This window comes from Meles meles, chromosome 17, assembly GCF_922984935.1.
Source record: "Meles meles chromosome 17, mMelMel3.1 paternal haplotype, whole genome shotgun sequence".
In the NCBI taxonomy this organism is placed as follows: domain Eukaryota; kingdom Metazoa; phylum Chordata; class Mammalia; order Carnivora; family Mustelidae; genus Meles; species Meles meles.
Genome location: NC_060082.1, coordinates 4,468,678 through 4,491,924, shown reverse-complemented (window position 1 = coordinate 4,491,924; position 23,247 = coordinate 4,468,678). Strand labels below are relative to the sequence as shown.

Here is a 23,247-nt window from a genome sequence, read left to right as displayed (position 1 = left end):
GTCTCTTGCTAAAATATATATACAAACAAGGAAAAATGATTACCTATTACCTCATTATGTTAGTTGGTATCCAAAGAGAAGCCACCCCAAGTTTTCCAGGGAAGAAGAGAAGCAACGTAAGGTCATTAAAGCTTCGCATACCTGTGGGATGGCCCATGGCAGCAAAGGTCCCAGATGATCGATCTTGGCTCGTGATATCTAAGTGAGAGGCCCTCAAAGAACTTGTCTGGAAGCCGCTCTGCTATAAAGCTCAAGGGGAGATGAACCATGAGAGACTATGGACTCTGAAAAACAACCAGAGGGTTATGAAGGGGCGGCGGGGGGGGGGGGTGGGGTGGGGTGGGGGTGGGAGGTTGAGGAACCAGGTGGTGGGTAATAGGGAGGGCACGTACTGCATGGAGACTGGGTGTGATGCCAAAACAATGAACACTGTTATGCTGTAAATAAAAAAAAAAAAGATATAGAAGACAAAAAAAAAAAAGCTCAAGAACATCTGGAAAATTCCCACCGATGATCTCAGTCCGCAGCACTAATGTGGGGAGTCCCAAGAGATGCGCCAGGCTGCTGTGTGGAGCCTCTCCTTGCATTTGTCCAACTCTGGAGAATAACGGCCTCTTCCTGCTGTCAGAAATGCCGCTCCCAGCCTCTCTGTGGTGCGGAGGCTTTGATGATGAGGCGCATTGGTGCTAAGTTTACAACAGACGGTTCATCTGAAGACGACCGCATCCTGGTGCACCACCCTTCCTAGGTAACTGTGCGCGTACCTGCACATAAGTGAGTAACCGTTGTATGAAACTCCCTTTACTGTGCTCGATGTGTACATCCATATACATGTCTCCCCTCTGGCTCCTTGAAGGTTTAATGAGTTCGCTTCTCCACTTTTTTAGAGCAAGGATTCCCAGCACTGGTCTGATGACACCCTGGAGTGTCTTCATTTATCTCAGGGGGTGCCTTGAAATTCACAAAACAAGATTAATTTAAATTCATTTTCATTTAAAAAAGTAAACAGACATTATATAGTAATTACAGGTACAAGTGTGTGTGTTGAAATCAAACTAATAAATGCTTGCCTTAGAGAGAAATCAGCAGGATGGGGGTGGGGTTGGGAGGGGACCGTAAAGGTGGTTTAGTTTGAATCTTTTAAAAACATCCCCTCTAATTACTTCCAGGTTGGTGTTTCCCCAAATTAATCGCGTTTCTCCAACTGGGCATCTGGGCTGTGGGGGCCCAAAGCTGCCAGTGTGGAAGTCTATCTCCTCTGCTTGCTCTGGGGCCTGGCATCCAGTAGGTCCTCAGGAAACATGCTGGGACTGACTGGTTGGCGGGGCCCAGTGGTGGTGGCTGAGGAGGGTGGATGGCATGAGAGTCCCAGCTCTGGGTAGCAGCTGCATCCACATTCTAGGGGAATGTAGATGCCCAGACGGTCCAAGAGAATAGGACCTAGTCTGAGGTTCACTGCCTAATGGGACCGGCCAGAGTTTCTGCAATTCCCTTTCTGTTAACGGTTTGTGCGGATCATCGGAGAGTTAGGGCCGCTAATGTTGTATGTGTGTAAATGTCAGTGACTTGCTGCCAAAGGTACGGTCCCAAGGTCACAGATGCGGGAAGGAATTCTGAGTTCTTCACGAGACTAGTCTCTTTGAAGGAGCGGAGCTGGTGGTGGGTTCAGATCCTACCTCTGCCATTTAAAGCTAAATAAACAAATTGCTTTACCCCTCAGTGCCCTCCTCTATCAAGTGGAGATCATCTTGGCACCTGCCTCCCGGGATTGTGAGGATTAAATGCGTCAATCCATGCAAAGGGCTTTGAACAATGCTCGGCACAGCGAGAGATCGATAAATGCTGGCTCTCGTTATCATCCTCGGCATGGGAGGCTCCGGTACTCATCAGGACTAATTGGTAGTAGGCATTTCAGTGAGAGAGCAACAGTCATGTCCATTCCTCCCTGCCCTCGGCGTGGAGTGTGTCAGTGACCACATCTGGTCCCAAAGAATAGTTTGGGAACTCTTCCTGTTGTCCCCTCCAGATGGGGGTAGGAACATCATTGGCTGTGCAAAGGCTGGAAATTTAGGCAGAGAATTAATTGTGTAACAAGGAAGCAAGCAGAACAGAACAGAAACCCACCGCCTGTGAGTCCAGCTCTCAGTGAGTCCCCTTGTTGCCCTTGGAAGGGATGTTCTGCTTCGTGGGGGACAAACAGGGCAAGCATACCTGGATCCTTAGAATCACGATTGGTAGCAAGGGAAACACCTGTCTTTTAGCACAGAGTTTTATGGTCTATCAATCCTTGAAGGGAAGACATCATTAATCAAGACACAGTTTCAAAATGTGTTCATCATTACCCGCTACTGTTGATGAAAAACCCCAACCTCTTCTGGAGAAAATGATTGATGGAAAGAGAGTCTTTGAGGTCATTAAAACACGTTCATGATTCTCTTTATTTTAGTGAAAAACTAAGTATACGTTTTCCTCCGATGAGAAAGACAAATCAAGTCCTGTGTCTGATCTTAGCAAAATTCAAGTACTTGCTTTGAAATGCCAGTAATTCTATTCAATTCCTTTTCTCTTGTGCAAATACCGAGGGATAGACATTATGTGATTCTTCAGATGTTCAAACCGTTATTTAGCATCAGGAGTTCCTCAAAGTCATCTAGGATTTATTTCTAGAATGGCCGCTGACCATAACAGAAACGAGGTGGATGTATTAGAGCTAGTTGTTGGAAATTCATGACACCCTAGAGACCTTCAACCAGAAAAGACACCTGGTTCAGAAGAACGTTGGAAAGATGGCAGGGAAAAAGGTTTTGTGACCGTTACCTTCGTTTTATAGTATTTTTGGATCTCCAAGGCTGTAGTCACTTTTAGCCTTTCTGGTGCTTGCGTTTCCAGAATTCTGTGCCTCTCCGGTTCAGTTGCACAGACGTGTATACCAAAGACACCCAAGGGCACGAGACATTGGGATACATATACTTGAATGAAAATACAGGGAAAACACAAAATTTACATCTTGGTGCTCCAAGGGTTTGTTACAAACACACCTCCTAGTGGCCACCCCCTTACACATTCCTCTTCCACGATGACACTGGGCTCAGCTGCATGACTTGTCTGGCCAATGAGACACACACACAGATATGACGGAGGCAGGGCCTCAAAGAACACTTGCGCACTGAGTGAGCCTTGTCCCCCAGGAACCCTGAGATCACCAAGCTATGAGGGAGCCCGGAAGTCAATACCGTGAAGCAGGAAAGGGCCACTGAGTCCTGTCCTCAAGGGTCCCTCAGCTGAGTGCAGCTGCACAAGCGATCCAAGACATGACCTGCAGAAGGGTGACCCAGCTAACTCACAGCATCGTGACAAGTAATAAAGGGTTAAGTTGCTAAGATTTGGGGAGGCTTCTGGCGCAGAGATACCCGACAGTGATGGTGTAATAAAACCCGTACTATGTGGCAGTGACTCTGGGACTGGGAGGTTGGCAGAGGCTGTGGGGGCAGCAAGCAGACTCTGGTGGAGCCCAGAGACCTGACACAAGGCTGTGATCGGAAGCTGATCCCAGGCAACCCAGGCCCCATAGCGGGGCCCCACCCGGTGGCACTGTCCCCTCCAGGGACCTGGAAGATGGAAAAGGCACCTAATGAACTTGTGGGTTTGGCTTACGGTTTCCATTTGGGAGGCTAGAGGGGTCAATTACCTTAAAAAGTTGTATTTAATAGGGTAGGAGGAGAGAGGGATGCTTTCCAGAAAGAACTGCTCTGTTCAGAAGCAGAATTTAAGTTGATATATAGGGTCTGGGGTATGTTGGGCTGGGAGAGAAAACCACTTCACATTTCCAGTCTCTCCAACTGGCAAAAGATTCTCCAAACAGGAAATGACATCAGGTTCCAGATGGAATCAAGAGTGGCTGTAAGACTTTGCAAGGACCACAGAAAGATCTCAACTGGACTTTCCTTGCTAGACAAAAGGGCTTTTAGGAATTAAGGGCACTTTTTTCCATAGCACCTTGGCATGCTGACCAAAGTAGAGGCCTGTCTCAGAAGTAATTGTTGGTGTAGCTTTTGTGTAGTGAAATGGACCATAGCCTGAGATGCAGAAAGCACCAAAGTTTATAAGAGAATCAGACGAGCTTAGACTAAATGGCCAGGAAGCAAGCAGAGAAAAATCACTTAGCAGTGCACATAGACTATTTGCAAAAGAAGGCCCTTTCAGAGGGGCAGGGCCAGGCACCTCCAGGGAGTAAAGCCAGTTCTGTGCAAGAACCATTTCCTGCACTCAGGGTCCGAGACCCTGCAACTGTGGTCCAGCTGGCTTTCAAAACCGTTATGGACTAGTGACTGCTAGGTGGCTCTCTGTTCCCCCCTCTAAAGCCGGAGTATGTATTGGGTAGGCCATCTCAAAATTGTGTGCCCAGTATGTCTGGAGCAGATAATATTTATTTAGCCCATGGTCCTGAATGATGAGAAACTGCACAGGGAAATGCACCTCAGGAGGCTCAGCCCACAGCTGGGCCTGAGACAATCAGGGATCCTGGACTGGAAGTCTGGTGCCATGAATGGACGGGATCTTTGGTGGTTTGGCATAGTGCATTTTTCAAATGGAAGAAATGTGAATATTTGGGCCACAGCAGGAGACTGTGGCACATTGTTATGGCAACAACCCTCGGTGAATTATGCTTTGCTGTATTCATGCCTTGAGCAGCCCCCTCCCACAATCGACTCTGGCCGTGGCTACCAGACTTGCTTTGGTCAATGGGATATCGGCACCTATGATACAAGCAGAGGCTTGAAAACTTCTTTCGCTCTGGCCTTGCCCTCTTGTCAGCTGCCCTGAGACCACTGTGCTGTGACAAAGTCTGCTGAAATACCACATGGGGACAGAGGCCCTGTCACCCCAAATAGTCCTGGTTTAGCTCTGTACCTGGCTAACACTTCTGCTAAATGTATCTTCATGGGCGGGGGGTGGGGCTTCAGGCAAGACCAGTGGAGAACGGCCCCAATGACTCACAGCATCAAGATATAGAATATATTGTTGTTTTAGGCCTCTAACTTTGGGATGGTTTACCACGCAGAGACAGGTGAATGATACAGGTGTCCCTTATTAAGCACCCAGTTGTATCAAGTAAACTGTAGGATAGGAAGATGCTGTGAACTTGGGATATATGGCTTTCTGAAAGTCACTGATGTTCTCTTGGCGGCTTTGTGTACAGAATGAAGGACTGATGATGGAATGAGGGCAGGTGTTAGAAGTCTCGGCTGCCGGTGAAGATGCTGAATAATGGGGTGGAATCCTTGATGAACACGGGCAGAAGGGAAAGAGAATGGGCTAGGAAACAGGGAGACCCAGTACCATTGTAGCTCTGCAAGTTACCTTTGGGCAGGTTCCTGAACTTCCGAGTCTTGGCTTCTGTGCTTGTAAAATGGGAATGACATCGTCTGTTTATGAGATTTCTATCAGGATTAACTGAAAACGTGTACAGACGCATGCTGTGTAATGCCTTGCATGTTGATCTCTTTCTTCTTGACTTTGCTTTGTTCACCATACAGCATTACACTGAGGAGTCCTTCAGGACCTCGTTCTTGAGGATCATGGAGCAGCATCTCCAGGAGGAGGGACGCCAGGAAGCTGGATCTATCAGCCAATTGCAGGGATGGAGGAGGATTTCTGAATTGGCGTTAGGATTCTCTCACATGTGATTTCCTTAGTCTTCTCAACATGGTGCATTGGTTTAGTCCCTAGAACCCTCTTCTTCTCTCACTTATCAAAATACTCTGTCCTCGGGGCGCCTGGGTGGCTCAGTTGGTTAAGTGACTGCCTTTAGCTCAGGTCATGATCCCAGAGTCCTGGGATCGAGTCCCGCATCGGGCTCCCTGCTCCTTGGAGAGTTTGCTTCTCCCTCTGACTTTCTCCCCTCTCATGCTCTCTCTCACTGTCTCTCTCTCAAATAAATAAAATCTTAAAAAAAAACAAAAACAAAATACTCTGTCCTCAGTCCCACTTCCTTAGGGTCCTGCTGAGGTACCTCCTTGTCTTACACGTTGCTGTCAAAATGTGGATTCCCTCTAGAAGTAGAGTCTGTACCGTGTCTCTGACATAACCCGTGACATATAAAGGAAAGTATCCCTTCTGTGCGAAATGATGATCTTACTTCTGGCTCTGGGATGTGGTCCACCCAGCAAGGGCAATGTTTCCTCACTCAGATGAGATGGTCCCAAAAAGCCAAACAGAGGATGCAGTTGGGCACATACTCAGGACACTTCTGGAATAAAGGTTCCACGGGAACTCCTGGCTAACTGGAAGGGCACCATGGTTGTCCATAGTTATCTAGTTCAGTCTCTTCCCCTTTCACCTCTGCTGGCCTCCAGGATAGTTTGTGATAGCAAGAAATGATCACCATGGTGCAGTGGGGGAAAAGTGTCAATTAACCTCAAAACACAAGATGGCAGAAGAAAAATGTTGATGCTCTTCCAGGGCAGATACCGAGAAAATTCTCTTAGGTAACTATTACTTATGGTCCCTCTGGGAAGAGACTCCATCTATTATGAAAGTCCTCAAGATGTAAATGACCCATGGTAGACCAGGCATATTTTATCAACCTATTCCTTCCCATACATTTTTCACTGATCTTGCTCATTTTCAGCTTGGTGTCAGGGTATAACTCTTTGGTTTCCTTTTGTTGGTTTGTTTTTGGATTTCCATTTGTTGAACAAACCTTAATGCATTAAAGATTGTACTTGGTCTTTTACATGCATTTTCTAATTAATCCTCATGCCTTCCCTACATTTAAGATATTACTTTCTCTACTTTATAGATGATTTTGATTTGGAGAGATGAGAAAGCAGATCTGTCTGAATCTGAGGATTTTTTCTCATTCCCCGCACCACAGTGGTGGAGGGTAAGGCAACTGCAATGCCTTATTTCATTTTAAAGTATTTTATTTTAATTCCAGTATAGTTAGCATACAATGTTATATTAGTTTCAGGTGCACTGCCTTTAACTCAAGAATGACTCTACTTATCTTTGGGAGAACAGGTCTCTTCACTGATTAGATTCTGGTTTTGCTTCCTCCTGTAGGTCCTGTTGATTACAAAGTGCCTTCTGAAGACTTCTCACCACCAGAATGTTCAAGTTTTGCTCCAACTGAGAGCTGATTTCTTTACTCTTATTAGTTTTATCTGGTTGAAGCCTTCCTTGCCCTGCATTTTTTTTTTTAAAGGACAGTATTGTTCTATCAAATCATAGAACCATTATTTTGGTAGGCTCTTCCTTTAAATGTTGTGTTGGTTTTGTCTTTCTTAAATTATAGTTCTGGGGGGAGGTGGGGTTGGGAGAGGGGGAGGGGGGTTATGGACATTGGGGAGGGTATGTGCTATGGTGAGTGCTGTGAAGTGTGTAAACCTGGCGATTCACAGACCTGTACCCCTGGGGATAAAAATACATTATATGTTTATAGAAAAAAATAAGAAATAAAAAATAAAAAAAAAATAAAATGAAAAAAAATTATAGTTCTGGATTTTTTTTTCTGACATATTTTCTGTGAGGAACAGGTTGGACTTAGATATGACATTTCATCGTTAACCATGTTACACTATTATGTGTTGGAAAAATTTGTCAGGAGAAGATTTAAGATTTCTTACAAATGGATCGATCCTGCTTTGTTCTTTGTATAGAAAGCTAGTAATGGACTAGTGATTCCAGGCTTATCAGGAAACAGCCCACACAAACTGAAAAACTGAGGAGAGGTTAATAAAAGGAATTACACACAAAGCTAGAAACAAGGTTGAGGAAAGCCTACAAGGGTTGGCATAGGACCTTGGGAACCACTGCAGCTCCCAGGGCTGAAGGATCCTGGTATTGGAGAGTGAAACTCTATGAAGACAAGAGCTGTAGCCTTTGCTTGGGGCAGCCAACCCATGGTGGCCTGGCAGGGAGGGAGCTGGAGGCACAGGGAGCAGTCTTTCTATCTTCCCATCCTCTAATCTCCTGCTAATGCTGTCCATTGGCTGCATTTCAGAAGCAAAGGGGCAAGGGAACCTACTTACGCAGCCCATGCGGCCAGTCTCCTGGGATGCAGAGCAGGGGGCAGAGGTGTGCACAAGGCGGTGGAGAGCCCAAACAGAGGACATTCAGCACAGCTGGGATGCGGGATCCAATAACTAATGCTTCCGTTCAACTTGAGATTGAGACCATGGAAAGCCTTCATGAGAATGGTCTCTTAACAGATCAGATCATGATTCCAGTCTTTAAAAAATGGGCCAGTGTTCTGCTCCTGCTTCCTCCAGTGCTTCTTTTTAATTTGTTTCTTAATGATTTGCAACAATCGATGCATGATCTAGCTGCACATGCCCTTATTATGAAAAGTATAAAAATAACTATTTTCTTTGCTGGTGAAATAATTTTATTGTCATTAACCAGAAATGGCCTCTCTGTCTTACTGGAAAACAGAACGGCTTGACTTTGACTTTTCTAAATCCCAAATCATCATTTTTGGCAGATAATATTTTCAATTTAATTGGCTGTAGCTGATGATTACATATAGCCGGCGGACCTTTTTAGGGGTATACTTTGTAACCATTTCTCTCTGGGGGGGTGATTTCATGAGAAAATTATGCTATTTAAAAATAGACATTTCTTGGGTGCATCACTGACATTTGTCTGTTGGTTTGTGGGGCCTAGGAGATTGGTAAAATCTGTGTTGGAAATGTTCTCAGGTATGCGGAGGAGTGTCCACGCCCGCCCAGTAGACACTGGTTGAGTGAAGGAGTGAAGGGATTTACTTTGTAGCTTCGATTTTATCTTTCTTTCTTAACTGTTTTTAGCACAGGTTTTGGAAGCCGCCACGTGGAGGTGGGGTGACCTGCAATCTGGGTCTTGGGGAGGAAGCTTCATTTACTTTAAGGGGAGTGAAGCTATCTTTCATCCTATTGATTTTCGAGCTGTACGGGAGTCTTCTTCATTAGCAACACAGATTGCATGCAGTTCATACTCTTGTCAAATGTTGAAATTTGTACATTTCTGCTGCCCAGTGCCTAGTGGCGCTTTAATAAGAAGCATGAGCGTGACCGCTAAAGGGTATGCAGTCCTTTCATTATTCCAGATCGGCAATGGCCAATAGAACTCTGCAATGATGTAAACTTTCTGCAATTCTGTAAATGTGGTTTACAGCACTAGCCACCTGTGGTTACTGGACATCCCAAACGTGGCTATTAAGACTGAAGAATAGCATTTGTCCTTTTTTGTTTTATGTTAATTAATTTGAAATAGCCGTGCATGCCAGTGGCTACCTGCCATATCGGCAGCCACCCTAGAGCTTGTAGATTTTATCCCCCGATTAAGTCAGACTATCTCTTCTTCAGCTTTCAAAAGAAGAGGATCTATTGGGCTGCGTATTTCTCTTGTGTCATTTACTGTGGTTTTAGAACATGTTCTCATAGACTTGGACAGTCTTCCATCAAACTACGGAGGCCCATCACCCTGCCCTTGAGTGTGGGTTGGCCCTAGTGACTTCCGTCCCGTAAATAGAATGTGGAAGGAGTGATATCACGTGAGTTTTGAGATGGCTCACGAGAGAGGGGAGAGCCTGCCTGGCCCTCTCCCTTTCCTTCTGAGCTTTCACATAAGAATCCTGGCTGCCCTAACACTCCCGCGCTGAAGTCCAGTGAGTGAGCACCTCCCCAGCAGTTCTATCCCCCGGCTACTTCTTAGGCTGCGGATGATTCCAGATCCAGCCACTGTCTGATTGCAGCTCACTTGAGCCAGAACTGCTTGGCTGAGCCCAGTCAGTCCCCAGTGAGACAATCATAAATGATTGCTGTCATTTGAAACCACGATTTTGGGGTTGTCACAGAGCACTAGCTCACCGGAACACTCATGCATGAAAGGATGAAGCAGGAAACTGTTCTATGGAACTCTCTGGCATATTCATTGTTGAGCAATGTCCACTACATCACTATCTGTTAGGTCCGTATCAGGAAGGGTGGCCCTTTCTTGGACAACTAATGATCTTTTACATTCATTCCTTTTTGCTTTGGTTGCTGGGAAGCTCAAAGGTGAATTCTCGCCCCACCTTTGTAACTTAGTGAGACTATCAAGGATTTGTTTCTGTGCCTTTACTTGTCCTTTGGCCTCACCTTATCATTCCCTTTACCTTTTCCTCCTTTTTAAAGACGTCACTGCGGTGTGGACGTTGTCAAGTCACTCCCAACAATGGATGCGAGTCATGGTAAGCATTTGCTGAATGCGTGCGCCCTATAAACTCAGCCAGTGGGCTAGTGATGGTGGCTGGGAGAGCTCTGGCACTTTCCAACTCCCAAGTGGCCGTAGTTCACAGGAAGGAAATGAAACCCTGGGAAGCAGAGTGAAGTTGAGGGGTACGTGTTGTTGGTGGACAGCAGAACCCCAGCCCGGGTGAAGCTGGCTTACCCCTCACTCACCCACATGGCGTCCACAGGTCGGATCCTGGTTCCTTACGAAGGGTCCACTCTGGGGATGGGACAATGGTGATGAGATAAAGAAGAATGAGATAAAGAAGACCTTGCCGAGAGAATGACCCTCAAGATTGTGCCCGGTGGGAGATAGCACACGTGTGGAAACATGAAGAGATGTTATCATAAACGACACATGAGTTCAGACCAGTGAGGGGTCACTGGCAAATGCAGGATCGTGGGAGGCTTCACGAAAGAGTGCTGCCGAGCCAGGCCTGGGTACGGGGCTGTGATTCATATGCGTGGACACCGGGGGAGGGGATGAGGTGAAGGGCAGGCAGGACTAGCGGCCATGGGTTTCATGCTGGGAATTCTAGACACTATGGCATTTGGCCGGGAAGATATTTTGGGCGACAGAGATTGTGACTCATCTCAAATTATCCTATGCGAGTACTTGCTTACTCTTCTGTTTATGAAACCAGCTTTGTCCAAGGGCAGGTGACCTGCACATGTGGACGGGACAGACTCAGAGAGAGAGACAGATGCTAACTATGGCTTCCCCAGAGCTGACTGTCCAGAAAACCCAACACATGGGGCTGTGTTCTGAGGGAACTGCTTAGAACCCTTTATCAACAAGGAGCACTCCGGCTTCCATGGGGAGAGGCTGCTGGAAGAGATCCCACAGGCTTGAGCAGCCCCGAGAACGAGGACATCTCAGGAAGCGTCTGAGGAGCTCCCATGAGCTCAGCTGCTTCTGAGTGCCTTTCATTTCTTGTAGCCTCCTTGTGACCACAGGAGCAGGGCATTCTGTGGACAGGACGCCCGGCAGAGCTGGACAGTGGGGCTTCATGGGGACAGCCCTGCAGTTCTTTCCTGTGCTTGCTTGATTGGTCACAACTAGTAATAGGTGCTTTTCCTGAAAGTCCACAATTGCCTCTTGAAATAGGAAAACCCCCGGTCAGATGGATAGGATATTACTAATGGTGTGAAAACTTTTCCAGGCCATTAAAACAAGATCCTTCCCCTCACCTACAAGTGAAAGTTTAACAAACCTCCCTTGGTTGGAAGACAAAAAAACAATGTCTGATTACAGCAAAGCTCAACGCCATCCTGCCAGACTCTTCTGGGCACACAAAACAAAAGACAGGAGCCCCACCAGTGTCTGGACTCGGAATCCAGCCTCTTGGGGTGCTTTCCACAGAGGGCTTCCAGTGGTGAGAAACCACCCATAATCACAGCTGCTTTATTCCCCTTGCCCAGTGCCATCCAGCCGATAAGCCATTTCCCTCTTCGGTGTCTCGTCGAATCCCAATCAGAGCTCCAAGAGGTGAAGAGGATTCTTCTACTCTTGCAGATGGGAACGCTGAGGACCGGATAATTTAAGCACATTATCCTGTCTCGGGGCAGTATCAGTGGAGGGGTTTCCACCTGCTCGTGGGGTCAAAGTGCATTTGGGCTCCGGAGCAGGGTCAGGAGAGGCGAGGCAGGGCTGGGAACCACAGGTGGCAGGGTGACCACAGAGGTACATGGGCCAACATCTGATCATCAAGGATAGGCTGTCCTCAGACAGGGCAGCCTCTCACCAGCCTTCCCTCTGCCTGGGAAGGTCACGAGTCGGTGTCAGAGATCGCTGGATCCGGAACTGACCAAAGTCATCACGCAGTTCAAGTCCTTCATTTTTCAGATGAGCAAGAGGAGGCGCTGGGGACATGAGGTCTTGCAGAGACTCACTCAGCCGACCGGTGAGAAGCTGAGACTGTTCCGCAGGTTTCTGGATCTTACGCAGGAATTTCTCCTGCTTCCCCTGAATACGCTCCCTGCCACATGCTCTCCTTGGACGAGGTAGAGACGCGTCTGCAGTGAGAGGCGGTTGGGCATCCCCTCGGTAAGCGAGCCCACTCAACAATGGCCGGGTTCATCAGTGTGCCGGTCTGTGCCAGACGCGTCCCACACCTGGTCTGTCATCGTCACAGGGGCTCTGCAAGTGTGTGTCGTTGTCTCTGGGAGGCGATGAGGCCAGGGACGAGGAGGGGCTTGGAGGGAAAATGGGGCCTTCCGTGCCCTCTTCACTGCACCGTGAGACCCTATAATAATTTATCTCTTGTCCTAGAAAACAGAAATGTCTCCTTTTTTTTATTTATATGGTCAAGTATCATTTTTGGGAAACCATTAAAATTCAAGTTGTCTGTGTTTATTCCTAGAACTGTATTTGATTAAAAATACAGCTTTTTAAAAAGCTGTAATTCAAGTCATATGCTTAAGTAATTTTTTTAGAAGATAGACTTTTTTTTTTGACCCCTATTCATCTAGTGTGTTGGGGGCAAACCTCTAGGCGCTCTTTTGTATTAATTAGCTCTTCCCTTCAAGTACTAATACCTTCAGGAGCACGAAGCATATTCATCATTTATACCTCTGTTGGGCTTTCTCTGGTGCACCTGCTTTCCTCTTAACATCTGTGACATGCCTTCCAAATTAAAAAAAAAAAAAACTAACAAACTTTTTTTTTTTTTTTTAACTTGGACAACTTTGAGGAATGGAGAGATGAGAGTGGCATGCCTCCAAGGAAGAACGTGGGCCACAGGTGGGCGGCCTGGGACTGCTTGTCACCGGAGACCCAGCAGAGAAGGGCGCCAGATATGAAACGGACAGAGAGGGAGCTGGGAAAGTGTCAAAGCAATATTTCTAGATTTCCATCCCCCCACCCCACCCCCGATCCCTTACGGCTATTCCGGGCCAGTGTGATCCACGGTCTTGACACGATGTAGGAGACTAAGTACTGGCCGTCAGCTCTGACCGTCACCAAGCACGGCACTGAAATGTCGTGCTATGTCTTTCAGCGTGATTCCACACACGTGCCTCTGTCGTTTGACTCCATCCCTTCTCACACGGACCCTCTGCTCCTACCGGCACCAGCCAGAAGGGTCACATCCTAGATCGCTCCCCCAGAACTGGAGTAAGAGCCTTTCCCCCTGAGAGCAGGTGCCTTGGTGTCAAATCCGTTGTGGCGAGGACTCTGACCCTGAGGTTGACTGGCTCTGGTACCTGGGGGTTTCCTGGTTCCTAACTGCTGGCTTGGTCTTTAACCTCCTGAGAGGCACCCGATTCCTGACTGTTCGTTTGGCTTCTGAGCCCTGTTGGCTTTTCCCATTCTGAGCCCCAACTTGTAATTCCCAGATTTGTTCTACTTTTCTGCCTTGGCTTCCCACCATGGCTTGGGACTCCTCATCACCAGCAGTCCTGACCCAATAGGGAGAGTCCATCTTATTGAACAGCCAAGCAAACAAGAGGACTGTGGAAAGGTCAACAACCTCATGTTACCATCTAGCAACTGGCACAATTCTCATAGCCTTTTTGATAACGGAGCTGTTTTACATGTAATAAGAGTTCAAGGAATACTTGAACAAAAGAAATACTTTGTTATTAAGGGGCAATAATTTTTATTCTTGCCAATTGTTGAGTTAGCTATGCTTCTATAAATTATAACGTAGTGTTTGAAATTTATATCAAGTTCCTGTGGTGTCCTGAAATTGGGGTCAGCGCACTTCTTCAAAGAAGACCAGACGTGTTCCTGTGATGAGGGCTCGTGAATGATAATTCTGATTGCTTTCCCTCCTTCTAAAAGTGAACAAAAGTCAGTTTCCCCACAGAGCCTAGATTTTTGACGTAACTTTACCTGTGTGAAATCCCAGCTTATCTCAATAGGGTATCGACAAAGGAAGGGGAATGTCCCATCCGAGATAACGAACCCAAATCAAAACAAAACTCAATTCCCAGGAAAGCTCTGGCACTTTGTCTCACAAGTTTTTTGAGAATATGTAACCATGGGCGTGTTTCTTGGCAAAAGTGACTGGATTGATTTCTTACTATTTTCCAGGAATACATTGAGGCATACACAAAATAGGATAGGCTGGGTCCTTGGGGCGCTGGGGTGGCTCGTTGGCCTTTTTTTTTTTTTAAGATTTTATTTATTTATTTGACAGACAGAGATCACAAGTAGGCAGAGAGGCAGGCAGAGAGAGAGGGGAGGAAGCAGGCTCCCTGCGGAGCAGAGAGCCCCATGCGGGGCTCGTCCTAGGACCCTGGCGTCATGACCTGAGCTCAAGGCAGAGGCTTTAACCCACTGAGCTACCCAGGCGCTCCGGCCATTTGGCCTTTGGTTCAGGTCACGATCTCAGAGTCCTGGTACCATCGGGCTCCCTGCCTCGTGGGGAGGTTGTTCCTCTCTGCCCTTCTCTGCCCCTCTCCCAGTTTGTTCCCTCTCCCAAATAAATAAATAGAATCTCAGAAACCAAGATAGGGGAATCCTCAAATACTGATTCTTCCAGAGCCCTGTTCTTAAGCCCTCACACCGAGCATATTTCTAAACGTATGAGTTATGGCAGATCAGTCAATGGGTCAGTGTTAACTCTTAGAGTTGATGACGGTTTTAAGGGGCCGTCATCAACCACATTCCTGCCCAGATCTCAAAGCTGTTGATCTCTACAATGTCCTGCTTGACTACATGTGTAGCAGTGTTTGAGCTGCAGGGTCTGGTGGGGCTGGGAATGCTGGCCTTGGGCGGGATTCGGGAGGGGGCTTTGCAATTATGTGACACACCAGTGTTCCTTCCCGTCATCAGCGGGGTATTGGCTGGATCAACAACAGAACGTTATTCCCGGTTTATGCTGAAATTCTCTGTTGTCTTTTCAAATCCCAAGTAAAGATTTCCTCCCATTGTGTAAATCAAGAAGTCTGACCAAGTATTGTGTTTGGCATTCTGCCGCTGGAAATATCTCTTACAGGGGCCACCCACAGGTGTCCGAGAGTGGCTCGAGTGACCGTCAGTGCTGATGATACAACGCCGCATGCAAGCCGAGTCTTTGTGGCAATAACCCGTCCTCGAGGAACAGAGGAGAGATAAGCAGGAGCAAATCGAAGGGGCGTCCAGCAGCAACTCAGACGTCCTATCGCTCAGACAACGGAGGCTGTAGAGAGCAGGATGGGAACACCAAGGAAGGAGTCCCTGATAAACCAGTGCAGTAATTGGAAGTGTTTCTGCGGGTGGGTAGGAGGACTCGGGAGGCCTCGGGGGTGAGATAAGGAAAGCCATCAACACGTCAAGGTAATTTGCTAGCAGTTCTGACTTTGGGTCGAGGTGTATAAACCTGCCGGCCGTGATGTATGAGGCCCGCTAACCCAAGGAAGCCGGGCCGCGGAAGGACAGTAGCAAAGTGGAGGCTGCTTGGGACTGACAAGAGGACCACCCGCCCCTGTCAGTGTGACATCTGCGCTGATGAAGGCAGACCCTCATGACCAAGTGGGTCGACAGCCCGCGGTGGGGGGGGGGGGGCATGGCCTCCATCCGGGACAGCACAGCATTTCCCTGCTCTCCTTAATCCTGCAAGTGGTCCTTAAGGATTGATGCTCTCAAAAGCTGCAAAATGGGTTGAAATGCTTTTGGGAAACTTCAACCGTACTGGCCAAAGGGAGGCTAAGTACCTCTCTGAACCCACACCGACTTTGCATACCCCTCACTGTCTCACGGAGCCCGCCCAGACTGTGCACCCCTCCTCACTTTGTTACTCTACAACCTGACGCCGTCTGCTTCCCGCTGTCCTAAGCGCACACCCGCAGCACACACCCCTCGCCATCTGGATGATTCCATGTCAGCTGTGTGCTGAGCTCAGCTGAGATCTCTAACCCAGCTCACTGACTTCATGCCCGTTGTGGATTGCTACAAAAGCACTAGCTTTTTCTCCCCTCAATATCTATTTCTCCATTCCGCCTCGAAGTAAACCCTGGCTCATCTCCCAGCCTCCCTTGCCCTTACGTTTGGTCACAAGCCAAGTCTGGCCAATGGTATTTAAACCAAAGTCAGGGGCGCCTGGGTGGCTCAGTCAGTTGAGCATCTGCTTTCAGCTCAGGTCATGAGTCCAGGGTCCTGGGATCGAGTCCTGCCTCGGGCTCCCTGCTTAGCTGGGAGCCTGCTTTTCCTCTCCCTTTGCCTGCTGCTCCCACTTCTTGAGCTCTCTCTCTCTCTCTATGTGTCAAATAAATAAATATCTTAAAAAAAATAAACAAAAGTCGTCAGCTGGGACTTCTGGGAAGGTTCCTTGAAAGGGGACAGAATGCCGGGACGTTTTGCCCTTAGTCTTTTTATGTTTTCTGCTCATTTTGAAAACAGATACGATGGCTTAGATCTCATCAGTCATCTTGTGACTCTGAGAACCAAAGTCACCGAATACGGTGGTTGGTTCCTAAGTTCGGGGGCGCTTGGGTCTTGATAACTTTGTGGAACTACACCACCGCCCTCTGTGCCTTTTATCTTTTGATTTTTTTCTGCGACAAAAACGAAGCTTTGTGTTCCTTAGGCTGCTGTATCTCGGTCTCCGTTGCTACCGCTGAAGGCGATTTCTCCAGACACAGCCCTCACCGAGCCCACCTGCCTGCGCACCTGCTCCCCAGCCCCTCGGCCAGCCCACGTCCGCTGCACGTGATCGCCTGACCATGACGTTGCGCAAGTGAACAACTGCCTTCTTGGTTTTTAATGCCAAGATGAGCCCGTGCACTTCCCTCTCGGCTCACCCCGACGTATGAAGCAGAAAGGATCCGACTCTGAGGTTCACAGTCACATTCTACAAATGTTAATGGAGCGAGCGAAACCAGCACCACACCGGCGACGCAGAAACCGGCAGTTAGGCGGTACAGAGGGACGTGGGATCGAGGACCCAGCCACCTCGTGCGGGTACCTCTGCGACACGGAGGGGGGCGTGCGATGAGGTCAGCAGCGGCGAACTTTAAGATTTCCTAGTGTAAAGCTGAATCACACCCGCGACACCTCGCGAAGGGCTAGGTTTGAAAAAATATACACATTAATTTCTTTATCTTGTCTTGAACCTTTCTGCCTAAAAATCCAGGAGAAATAAAAACTCAAGATACGGAGATTACAGCTGGAAGGCGGGCAGGGGGCCGATGGGCTGCCCAACAATGGGGCTATGAGGGACCGGTCCCCGGGGGTGGGAAAAGCAGGGGCTGCCTTGTCCCTTCTGCGGGCAGAGCCCTTGGGCCACCTCTGCGGTGCGACTCCCGCTCTAGTTCCAGTTCCTCCTGTTTCTTTAGGGGAAAGGCCCCCCCTCCAGGTGACAGCGTGGTTGCGGGGTCCTCTGAGAAGACAAGTGTTGGGGTGAATGAGTCCTCCACTGAGGACCCCTGGGGCTGTGAGGAACGGGGTGGAAAAGGCCGTGACAGCATCATTAGGAAGGAGGGTTTCGTGGGCGTGAACCTGCTGCTCCTGCCCCATCGGAGCGGGGAGGCTTCAGATCTGCAAGCAGGAGGTTTGGGGTAACGACCAGAGGTGAGTTTAACTGGGGGCTCTTGGGCTTCTGGACTCTCCACTTTTAGCGTCTACCCTTCCCTCCCCTGCCTCGAAGGTCCTCGAAACACCGCAGGACCGTCTGTGACCAGCGGGTGGGGCCTGCGATGCTCTGGGGGCCGCAGGTTGCTGGTCAGACCTGGGGCCCGGGGGTCACATGGGTGCGTTGGGCACGCCTCCTGGTTCTGCTCTTTACTGACCCCTTGGGCGCTGGCATTCAGAGTCATTTCTCCGAAAAAATAACAAGGAGAAAACAATAAAAACGTTTTTTCAGCGATGGATTTCCTGTCTTCTGTACCTCAGGAGTCCTACGTCCTGCCCACCCCACACACCTCAGCCTTTGGATATTCTTTCTTTTCTTTTCTTTTTTTTTAAAGATTTTGTTTATTTGACACACGCACACGCACACACAGAGCACAAGCAGGAGGAGCTGCAGAGGCAGAGGGAGAAGCAGGCTCCCCGCTGAGCAGAGAGCCCCACTCTGGGCTCCATCCCAGGACCCTGGGGTCCTGACCTGAGCCGAAGGCAGAAGCTTCACCGACTGACCCCGCCAGTGCTCCCGGTACCGATTCTGTGTGGACGACAGACCCTGAGCTAAAGAAGCCGTTGCTTCAAGTGTTCGTTCACCCTTTCCAGTCTGTCCCCTGGAATTGCCGATCGGTAGAAACAAGTCACTTGTCCTGCCTGGGCCTCAGCTTCCTCCTTCGCAGAATGAAGGCAACACTTGCCCTGAGGACAAGCCACCCCTGGAGCCGGCCGCGAGCTGGGGGCAGAGACGCGGGTCTCCTGGTGCCCTCGCTTCTTTCCTCGTGACCCCAGTAACTCACAGCTTGTTGTGAAAGTCAGACGAGGTGAGGAGCTGAAAGGCATTTTATGCTCTGAGAAGGGACGTGGAGATCGTGTGATTACTGGCGGGGATTTACCGTTCTCAACAACCTGAGCGGCGCACTGAGGCCTTTGCTCCTGGAGAAAATCACTTCCCTCCGCAGTGTCGTTTCTGCCACAAGCCGCGGGGGAATGGCTTGTGGGCTCTTGGAAGAGTCAGCTAATACTTCCCAGGCTTCATCGCCAGTTTAGGAGACTTGTGTTGGTCTTTCCCCGCGTGTGAGCCTTCTCTGATCCCACGTGAGCCACAGCTAGCTGTTCTCCGCCGCCAGGCAGCACGAAGTATCACCCCCTTAGGTGTAGTGTGCGCGCGTGCGCAAGCGTGTCTGCTGGTGTGTGTTCGCATACCCACGTGTATGTGTATGGTGTGCACTTGTGTGTCTGCGTGTGCAAGCTTGTGCGCGCGTGTGGTGCTCCCGAGAATCACGAGGATCCCGTGTTCCAGGGTTCTCTGCCCGGGGTGCACAGCGGCGCCCTGATGCTGCTGAGCTCTGTCTGCGGGAGAGCCCTCAGAGAGGGGGACCCTAAAGATAGGACCTTGTGAAGGGTCCGGAAGCCCGAGCAGGCTGCCTTCGGCGGGGACCTCGTCAAGGGCCGGTCTTTGGAGGGCGGTGATGGGGATGAAGGCTCTGGGGCAGTCGGTCCCAGGAGCAGCTAACCCAGTGAACGTGGGCGCCTGCAGTCCCCTCGCCTGGCCTGGGGGTCCCTGGGGCCGGAGGGGCGGTCCCCAACCCTCCTGCCGCGTGGGGGGGCGCTGGCTCCTCCTCCTGGGGGACCTCAGGCTCTGCAGTGGCGGGGGGGTGGGGGGTGTCCGGCATCCCAACCCACCACGGAACCCGGGACGGTGGCGGGGAGGGGTGGCGCAGATATGTTCCTGAGAGGAACGAGCTTCTTTAAGAGTGTTTGCTTACCCAAAATAGCATCGTAGGATTTTTTAAAACTGAAGAGGGTCTCAGAAACCTTACAGGGCCAAGTTCCTGTTTTATAGATGAGGACACTGAGGTCCTGAAAGTGTCGGGGATTCATTCTGGTATCCGCCGTCTGTTAGGGTGATAGGGCAGCTTCCTTGATTTCTAATTAAATGATCTTTTCTACTGAATCCTTTAGAATCAAAGAGAAGACAGTGTTTTGATGAATAACTACAGGACGGTTAGGGAGGATGCAAGAACTCCCTGATTTATTATCTGGCAGTAGTAGCCTAAGAGCAATGGCTCTGACTTAGTTTTAAGAAACAATCCGGGTCACAAAAATGCACAGATAAACTGTAATGTCCCATTCACATTCCCCAGGGCTCTTTGTTTGTCTTTCTGTTCGTGGATCCAACTCCCAGTTTCCTCTGTCTTAGCAAACTAAGAAAGTACCCATAGGAGAGGAGGAGTCAAGATGGCGGAGAAGTAGCAGCCTGAGACTACATCAGGTAGCAGGAGATCAGCTTGATAGCTTATCTAAACATTGCAAACACCTACAAATCCAACGGGAGAGCGAAGAGAAGAACAGCAACTCTAGAAACAGAAAATCAACCACTTTCTGAAAGGTAGGACTGGCGGAGAAGTGAATCTAAAACGACGGGAAGATAGACCGCGGGGGGAGGGGCCGGCTCCCGGCAAGCGGCGGAGCAACGGAGCACAAAATCAGGACTTTTAAAAGTCTGTTCCACTGAGGGACATTGCTCCAGAGGCTAAACCGGGGTGAAGCCCACGCGGGGCCAGCGTGGCCCCAGGCCCCGCAGGGTCACAGAAGGATCGGGGGTGTCGGAGTGTCGGAGAGCTCGCAGGCATTAGAACGGAGAAGCCGGCTGCAGAGACAGAGCCGAGGACTAAACTCTCAGCTCGGGGTTACCTTGAACTGGTCGCGGGCTGGGTGAGCTCAGAGCGCGGCTAGAGGCTGGGGATACGGGAGTGATTGGGTGCTGTCCTCTGGGGGCGCACTGAGGAGTGGGGCCCCAGGCTCTCGGCTCCTCCGGGCCGGAGACTGGGAGGCCGCCATTTTCATTCCCGTCCTCCGGAACTCTACGGAAAGCGTTCAGGGAACAGAAGCTCCCAAAAGCGAACCCGAGCCGATTACTTAGTCCGGCCGCCGGTAAGGGCGGTGCAATCCCGCCTCGGGCAAAGACACTTGAGAGTCACTACAACAGGCCCCTCCCCCAGAAGATCAACAAAATATCCAGCCAGGACGAAGTTCATCTATCAAGGAGAAAGCAGATTCAATTCCTAAGACAGCAGAGCAATTCCAGAGGAGGAGAAAGCAAAGCACGGAACTCATGGCTTTCTCCCCATGATTCTTTAGTCTTGCGGCTACTTCAAATTTTTTTTCTTTTTTCAATTTTTCTTTCTTTTTTCTTTTTTCTTCTTCTGCTAAATTTTTTTTAAACTTTTACCCTTTTCTTTTTTAACATTTTTTGACTAGTTCATCTAAATATATATATTTTTTCTTTATTTTTTATATTTTTTATTTGTTTTATTTTTTAAATTTTTTTTTCTCTTTTTTTTTCAGAAGCTGTTTTTATCCCCTTTCTCCCCCCCACAATTTGGGGTCTCTTCTGATTTGGTTACAGCGCAGTTTTCCGGGGTCTTTGCCACCCTTTTAGTAGTTTATTTGCTCCTTCATATTCTCTTATCTGGACAAAATGACAAGGCGGAAAAAATCACCACAAACAAAAGAACAAGAGACAGTACCGAAGGCTAGGGACCTAATCAACACAGACATGGGTAATATGTCAGATCAAGAGTTCAGAATGACGATTCTGAACATTCTAGCCGGGCTCGAAAAAGGCATGGAAGATATTAGAGAAACCCTCTCTGGAGATATTAAAGCCCTTTCTGGAGAAACTAAAGAACTAAAATCTAACCAAGTTGAAATCAAAAAAGCTATTAATGAGGTGCAATCAAAAATGGAGGCTCTCACTGCTAGGATCAATGAGGCAGAAGAAAGAATTAGTGATATAGAAGACCAAATGACAGAGAATAAGGAAGCCGAGCAAAAGAGGGACAAACAGCTACTGGACCATGAGGGGAGAATTCGAGAGATAAGTGACACCATAAGACGAAACAACATTAGAATAATTGGGATTCCAGAAGAAGAAGAAACAGAGAGGGGAGCAGAAGGTCTATTGGAGAGAATCATTGGAGAGAATTTCCCTAATATGGCAAAGGGAACAAGCATCAAAATCCAGGAGATGCAGAGAACCCCCCTCAAAGTCCACAAGAATAGGTCCACACCCCGTCACCTAATAGTAAAATTTACAAGTCTTAGCGACAAAGAGAAAATCCTGAAAGCAGCCCGAGAAAAGAAGTCTGTAACACACAATGGTAAAAATATTAGATTGGCAGCAGACTTATCCACAGAGACCTGGCAGGCCAGAAAGAGCTGGCATGATATATTCAGAGCACTCAACGAGAAAAACATGCAGCCAAGAATACTCTATCCAGCCAGGCTATCATTGAAAAATAGAAGGAGAGATCAAAAGCTTCCAGGACAAACAAAAACTGAAAGAATTTGCAAACACCAAACCAGCTCTACAGGAAATATTGAAAGGGGTCCTCTAAGCAAGAGAGAGCCTAAAAGTAGTAGATCAGAAAGGTACAGAGACAATATACAGTAACAGTCACCTTACAGGCTACTAATGGCACTAAATTCATATCTCTCAATAGTTACCCTGAATGTTAATGGGCTAAATGCCCCAATCAAAAGACACAGGGTATCAGAATGGATAAAAAAACAAAACCCATCAGTATGTTGCCTACAAGAAACTCATTTTAGACGCGAAGACACCTCCAGATTTAAAGTGAGGGGGTGGAAAACAATTTACCATGCTAATGGGCATCAGAAGAAAGCTGGGGTGGCAATCCTTATATCAGATCAATTAGATTTTAAGCCAAAGACTATAATAAGAAATGAGGAAGGACACTATATTCTACTCAAAGGGTCTGTCCAACAGGAAGATCTAACCATTTTAAATATCTATGCCCCTAACGTGGGAACAGCCAACTATATCAACCAATTAATAACAAAATCAAAGAAACACATCAATAATAATACAATAATAGTAGGGGACTTTAACACTCCCCTCACTGAAATGGACAGATCATCCAAGCAAAAGATCAACAAGGAAATAAAGGCCTTAAATGACACACTGGACCAGATGGACATCACAGATCTATTCAGAACATTTCATCCCAAAGCAACAGAATACACATTCTTCTCTAGTGCACATGGAACCTTCTCCAAAATAGAGCACATCCTGGGGCACAAATCAGGTCTCAACCGGTATCAAAAGATTAGGATCATTCCCTGCATATTTTCAGACCACAATGCTCTGAAGCTAGAACTCAATCACAAGAGGAAAGCTGGAAAGAACCCAAATACATGGAGACTAAACAGCATCCTTCTAAAGAATGAATGGGTTAACCAGGAAATTAAAGAAGAATTGAAAAAATTCATGGAAACCAATGATAATGAAAACACAAGAGTTCAAAATCTGTGGGACACAGCAAAGGCAGTCCTGAGAGGAAAATATATAGCGGTACAAGCCTTTCTCAAGAAACAAGAAAGGTCTCAAGTACACAACCTAACCCTACACGTAAAGGAGCTGGAGAA

The 23,247-nt window shown here is 48.2% G+C and overlaps 1 long non-coding RNA gene across 1 annotated transcript; it reads left to right on the top strand.

Moving 5' to 3' along the window:
• Positions 1-5,655: 5,655 nt before the first annotated feature.
• On the top strand, positions 5,656-7,211 carry LOC123928388. The gene is made up of 3 exons (XR_006815685.1): positions 5,656-5,683; positions 6,803-6,886; positions 7,066-7,211. It is a non-coding gene; the product is annotated as an uncharacterized LOC123928388 (long non-coding RNA).
• The last annotated feature ends 16,036 nt before the right edge of the window (positions 7,212-23,247 follow it).